Here is a 6609-nt window from a genome sequence, read left to right on the forward strand (position 1 = left end):
ATCAGGGTGTCAATTAACCTAATTGTACAGTGCTTAACCAATATTACTATGGTACAACATTCACAGCCTATAATACAATGAAAAGTAAGTAAGTGTGTGTGCTAAAGTAATACTCCTTAATTTCGCATTTTTGTGTATTAACAACAAAAGTCCTTTGTGGGTTGGTTCCGTACTTTCAGAATATGCAACTTACGCTTTGGTCACGTACACCAAGTTTTTTATATTGACTACTCATAATCACTGGCGGATTCAGAAAATTTTTTCACCGGGGGCGAAATTTTTCCTAAAACGTAGGAATTTTTTTTTTGGGCAAAATATAGAGTTTTTTGAGCAAAATTTGGAGATTTTTGGGCAAAATACGAATGTTTTGGGGCAAAATATGAAGGGTTTGGGGCAAAAAAAAATATTCCACCGGGGGCAAAATCGAAAAACCGAAAAAATTTGCACTAAAATTTCGAAATCCACCGGGGGCGGGCGCCCCCCTCCCTTATACACTGAATCCGCCTCTGCTCATAATTAATTACTCATTACTCCGTAATTAACAGATTATGCATCATTCTGCAGATGGAACGCAATTAATTAATGCTTATTAAATTCGGGTTTAATTTTGTACTTTTGCAAAACAGGAGTAATGAGAATGATTTGTTGGTTTATTTTGGCTAGTAGAAGATATGTTTATCCCACATTGGTGGGAGGAAGATGTGAGGGGTGAGTGACTTGGTTATATAAGAGGGGCTAAGTCTTCATTCCAAATCGCACCAATCAATACACTTTAAGTATTTGATTATTTCTTTCTTTCTTACCCTTGTTTGAGAGTTGTATTAGTTAAATATTTTGGAGAGTGTAGTTGGCTTAAGAGAGTCGTCTATATCATTGTAACAATTTGTGATATAGTGTATTTTCTCTCTTTGGGGGCCGGTGGTTTTTCTCCTGTTTTGGAGTTTCCACGTTAAATCTTGTGTTGTGTATTGTTCTTATTTCTTTACTATTATTGTTGGGCTGGGTGGTGGGAATTAGTGAGACCGTAATTTCCCAACAACTGGTATCAGAGCGTCAGGTTTGACGGGGGTCTCGGTTATAGGAGTCGGAGTATGCTCTGTGGTTGCCACGAGAGTGGATCGTCCACATCAGAAACGAGTTCTATTGATCGTATAGGGTATCTGGTTAGACAATATTTTTTCTGATTCGTAGTAATAGTTGGATTTGTTAGTGGCCTAGTTGTGGATTTTCGATTTAAAGGGTCCTGGCTACCTGCTACATCTTTTGGCTATTCGAAACGTGAGCAAAATCAGAGAAAGTGTTGTTTATAGGATACGGATACGATGTCGAAGTTCAGTCCAATGAGGTTTGATGTAGAGAAATTTGATGGGATGATCAATTTTGGCTTATGGCAGGTTCAAGTCAAGGATGTGTTGATTCAGTCTGGTTTACACAAGGCTTTGAAGGGTAAACCCACCCTTGTTCCCGGCAGTGATTCTAGCAAGAAGTTCGATGAAGAAGAATGGGATGATATGGATTTGAGGGCGGCAAGTGCGATTCGTTTGTGTCTTGCAAAGAACGTGCTTGCAAATGTGCACGGGTTATCAACGGCAAATGAGCTTTGGGTTAAACTTGAGCAGTTGTACCAGGGCAAGGGCATCTCAAATCGGTTGTGTCTTAAAGAACAATTTCATACTCTGCGTATGGATGGGGGTTCAAAGATTTCAGATCATCTAAGTATTCTTAACGGTATTGTTTCAGAACTGGAGGCTATTGGAGTTAAAACGGATGATGAAGATAAAACTTTGAGGTTGATATTATCTTTATCATCGTCTTATGAACACATGAAACCTATTTTGATGTATGGGAAGAAAACTCTGAAGTTTGAAGACGTTACTAGCAAGCTCCAATCCGAGGAGAAAAGACTGGAAGGTAACGGGGTCTCGTCATCAGGAGATACGATAGTGTTGTGTTCGGATAGGCAGAAGAGAAACTCTAGAAAGAATCTGACATGCTGGAAGTGCGGGAAGACTGGGCATGTAAGGGTTAATTGTCCAGGTGGAGCTAATCCGGCAAATGGCTCCAAAGACGCTAACATTGTCTCCGTTGTTACGGAGAGTGACGAATTCCTCTGAAGTCACGTCATCCTCATGGTGTGTCCGCGCCACCGTGGAAAGGGATGTTCGTTAGCGGTTCCACAATTACACATGGGCATTGGTTTGGCATTTATGCAGGTTGTGTGGTGGAAACTGATGTTGTAGCTGATGGGACTTTCGGGAAAGCCAAACAGGGAAGTTTGTAGTGACCCGAACTTTTCCATGTTTATATATATTAATTGAGATTGATATTTACATGATTAAATGTTTCCAACATGTTAAGCAATCAAACTTGTTAAGACTTGATTAATTGAAATATGTTTCATATAGACAATTGACCACCCAAGTTGACCGGTGATTCACGAACGTTAAAACTTGTAAAAACAATACAATGATATATATATGGTTATATATATAGTTAACATGTTTTTATTATAAGTATGTATCTCATTAGGTATTTTAACAATGAGTTATATACATAAAAATGAGACTATTAATTTAAGAAACTCGAAAACGATATATATAACGATTATCGTTATAACAACGTCTTACTAGGTACATATGAATCATATTAAGATATTGATACACTTGGTTAATTATGTTAAATGATAAGTAAATATATTATTAAGTGTATTAACAATGAAATACATATGTAAAAATAAGACTACTAACTTAATGATTTCGAAACGAGACATATATGTAACGATTATCGTTGTAACGACATTTAACTGTATATACATCATACTAAGATATATTATATATCATAATATCATGATAATATAATAATTTAACATCTCATTTGTTATAATAAACAATGGGTTAACAACATTCAACAAGATCGTTAACCTAAAGGTTTCAAAACAACATTTACATGTAACGACTAACGATGACTTAACGACTCAGTTAAAATGTATATACATGTAGTGTTTTAATATGTATTCATACACTTTTGAAAGACTTCAAGACACTTATCAAAATACTTCTACTTAACAAAAATGCTTACAATTACATCCTCGTTCAGTTTCATCAACAATTCTACTCGTATGCACCCGTATTCGTACTCGTACAATACACAGTTTTTAGATGTATGTACTATTGGTATATACACTCCAATGATCAGCTCTTAGCAGCCCATGTGAGTCACCTAACACATGTGGGAACCATCATTTGACAACTAGCATGAAATATCTCATAAAATTACAAAAATATGAGTAATCATTCATGACTTATTTACATGAAAACAAAATAACATATCCTTTATATCTAATCCATACACCAACGACCAAAAACACCTACAAACACTTTCATTCTTCAATTTTCTTCATCTAATTGATCTCTCTCAAGTTCTATCTTCAAGTTCTAAGTGTTCTTCATAAATTCCAAAAGTTCTAGTTACATAAAATCAAGAATACTTTCAAGTTTGCTAGCTCACTTCCAATCTTGTAAGGTGATCATCCAACCTCAAGAAATCTTTGTTTCTTACAGTATGTTATCATTCTAATACAAGATAATAATCATATTCAAACTTTGGTTCAATTTCTATAACTATAACAATCTTATTTCAAGTGATGATCTTACTTGAACTTGTTTTCGTGTCATGATTCTGCTTCAAGAACTTCGAGCCATCCAAGGATCCGTTGAAGCTAGATCCATTTTTCTCTTTTCCAGTAGGTTTATCCAAGGAACTTAAGGTAGTAATGATGTTCATAACATCATTCGATTCATACATATAAAGCTATCTTATTCGAAGGTTTAAACTTGTAATCACTAGAACATAGTTTAGTTAATTCTAAACTTGTTCGCAAACAAAAGTTAATCCTTCTAACTTGACTTTTAAAATCAACTAAACACATGTTCTATATCTATATGATATGCTAACTTAATGATTTAAAACCTGGAAACACGAAAAACACCGTAAAACCGGATTTACGCCGTCGTAGTAACACCGCGGGCTGTTTTGGGTTAGTTAATTAAAAACTATGATAAACTTTGATTTAAAAGTTGTTATTCAGAGAAAATGATTTTTATTATGAACATGAAACTATATCCAAAAATTATGGTTAAACTCAAAGTGGAAGTATGTTTTCTAAAATGGTCATCTAGACGTCGTTCTTTCGACTGAAATGACTACCTTTACAAAAACGACTTGTAACTTATTTTTCCGACTATAAACCTATACTTTTCTGTTTAGATTCATAAAATAGAGTTCAATATGAAACCATAGCAAATTTGATTCACCCAAAACGGATTTAAAATGAAGAAGTTATGGGTAAAACAAGATTGGATAATTTTTCTCATTTTAGCTACGTAAAAATTGGTAACAAATCTATTCCAACCATAACTTAATCAACTTGTATTGTATATTATGTAATCTTGAGATACCATAGACACGTATACAATGTTTCGACCTATCATGTCGACACATCTATATATATTTCGGAACAACCATAGACACTCTATATGTGAATGTTGGAGTTAGCTATACAGGGTTGAGGTTGATTCCAAAATATATATAGTTTGAGTTGTGATCAATACTGAGATACGTATACACTGGGTCGTGGATTGATTCAAGATAATATTTATCGATTTATTTCTGTACATCTAACTGTGGACAACTAGTTGTAGGTTACTAACGAGGACAGCTGACTTAATAAACTTAAAACATCAAAATATATTAAAAGTGTTGTAAATATATTTTGAACATACTTTGATATATATGTATATATTATTATAGGTTCGTGAATTAACCAGTGGCCAAATCTTACTTCCCGACGAAGTAAAAATCTGTGAAAGTGAGTTTCATTTGCCTTTTTACCCTATATATTTTTGGGCTGAGAATACATGCGCAACTTTTATAAATGATTTACAAAATAGACACAAGTACGTGAAACTACATTCTATGGTTGAATTATCGAAATCGAATATGCCCCTTTTTATTAAGTCTGGTAATCTAAGAATTAGGGAACAGACACCCTAATTGACGCGAATCCTAAAGATAGATCTATTGGGCCCAACAAGCCCCATCTAAAGTACCGGATGCTTTAGTACTTCGAAATTTATATCATATCCGAAGGGTGTCCCGGAATGATGGGGATATTCTTATATATGCATCTTGTTAATGTCGGTTACCAGGTGTTCACCATATGAATGATTTTTATCTCTATGTATGGGATGTGTATTGAAATATGAAATCTTGTGGTCTATTATTATGATTTGATATATATAGGTTAAACCTATAACTCACCAACATTTTTGTTGACGTTTTAAGCATGTTTATTCTCAGGTGATTATTAAGAGCTTCTGCTGTCGCATACTTAAATAAGGACGAGATTTGGAGTCCATGCTTGTATGATATTGTGTAAAAACTGCATTCAAGAAACTTATTTTGTTGTAACATATTTGTATTGTAAACCATTATGTAATGGTCGTGTGTAAACAGGATATTTTAGATTATCATTATTTGATAATCAACGTAAAGCTTTTTAAACCTTTATTGATGAAATAAAGGTTATGGTTTGTTTTAAAATGAATGCAGTCTTTGAAAAACGTCTCATATAGAGGTCAAAACCTCGCAACGAAATCAATTAATATGGAACGTTTTTAATCAATAAGAATGGGACATTTCAGAATGGTATCAGAGCCACTCATGTGCCGTTGCGGGTGGTGGGGCAAACCTCATCGAGGACGATGAGTCCCTAAGGGGGGGTGAATGTAACACCCTAGGCAAATCCCACATCGCCCACGAACATGAGTGATCATGGGATTATAAGGTAATACTCACGCTTAAATGACACAACGCATTTTGGGATCACAGGCTGAGCAGATGTGCGAGTACGCTGTGGTTAAGCGTGCTCGGGCGAGAGCGCTACCAGGATGGGTGACCTCCTGGGAAAGTGCTTCTCGTGTGTGGTCGCCAAGAAAAAGCCGTGCGCCTGCGGGCAAAGCGGACAATATTGTGGTCATGTTAAGCTGGGGTGTTACAAAGTTGCACCATAAAGTTTCAGCTGGTTGTTCAACAACATGTGCCGAGGTGAAATGCTTGGAATGTGATATTCTAAGTGCTATACTCTTAATGGTGGAGTATGATAATTCTTGTTAAGAGTTATGATTGTCTGTGATGACAATGATTGTCGGTTTAGACAATGCTCGCTGAAGATGCAAGTTTTGTCTCTTGGGAGATAATGTCAACGGCATGAAGATGAGGATCTTGAAGTTGTCGTCGAGGAAGCGTCTACATCGGTTATCCTTGCAATGTGGAAGCATGGTTATCTTCTTCTATCCAAAAGGTGGAGATTTGTTGGTTTATTTTGGCTAGTAGAAGATATGTTTATCCCACATTGGTGGGAGGAAGATGTGAGGGGTGAGTGACTTGGTTATATAAGAGGGGCTAAGTCTTCATTCCAAATCGCACCAATCAATACACTTTAAGTATTTGATTATTTCTTTCTTTCTTACCCTTGTTTGAGAGTTGTATTAGTTAAATATTTTGGAGAGTGTAGTTGGCTTAAGAGAGTCGTCTATATCATTGTAACAA

The sequence above is a fragment of the Rutidosis leptorrhynchoides genome, chromosome 1, assembly GCF_046630445.1.
Source record: "Rutidosis leptorrhynchoides isolate AG116_Rl617_1_P2 chromosome 1, CSIRO_AGI_Rlap_v1, whole genome shotgun sequence".
In the NCBI taxonomy this organism is placed as follows: Eukaryota; Viridiplantae; Streptophyta; class Magnoliopsida; order Asterales; family Asteraceae; genus Rutidosis; species Rutidosis leptorrhynchoides.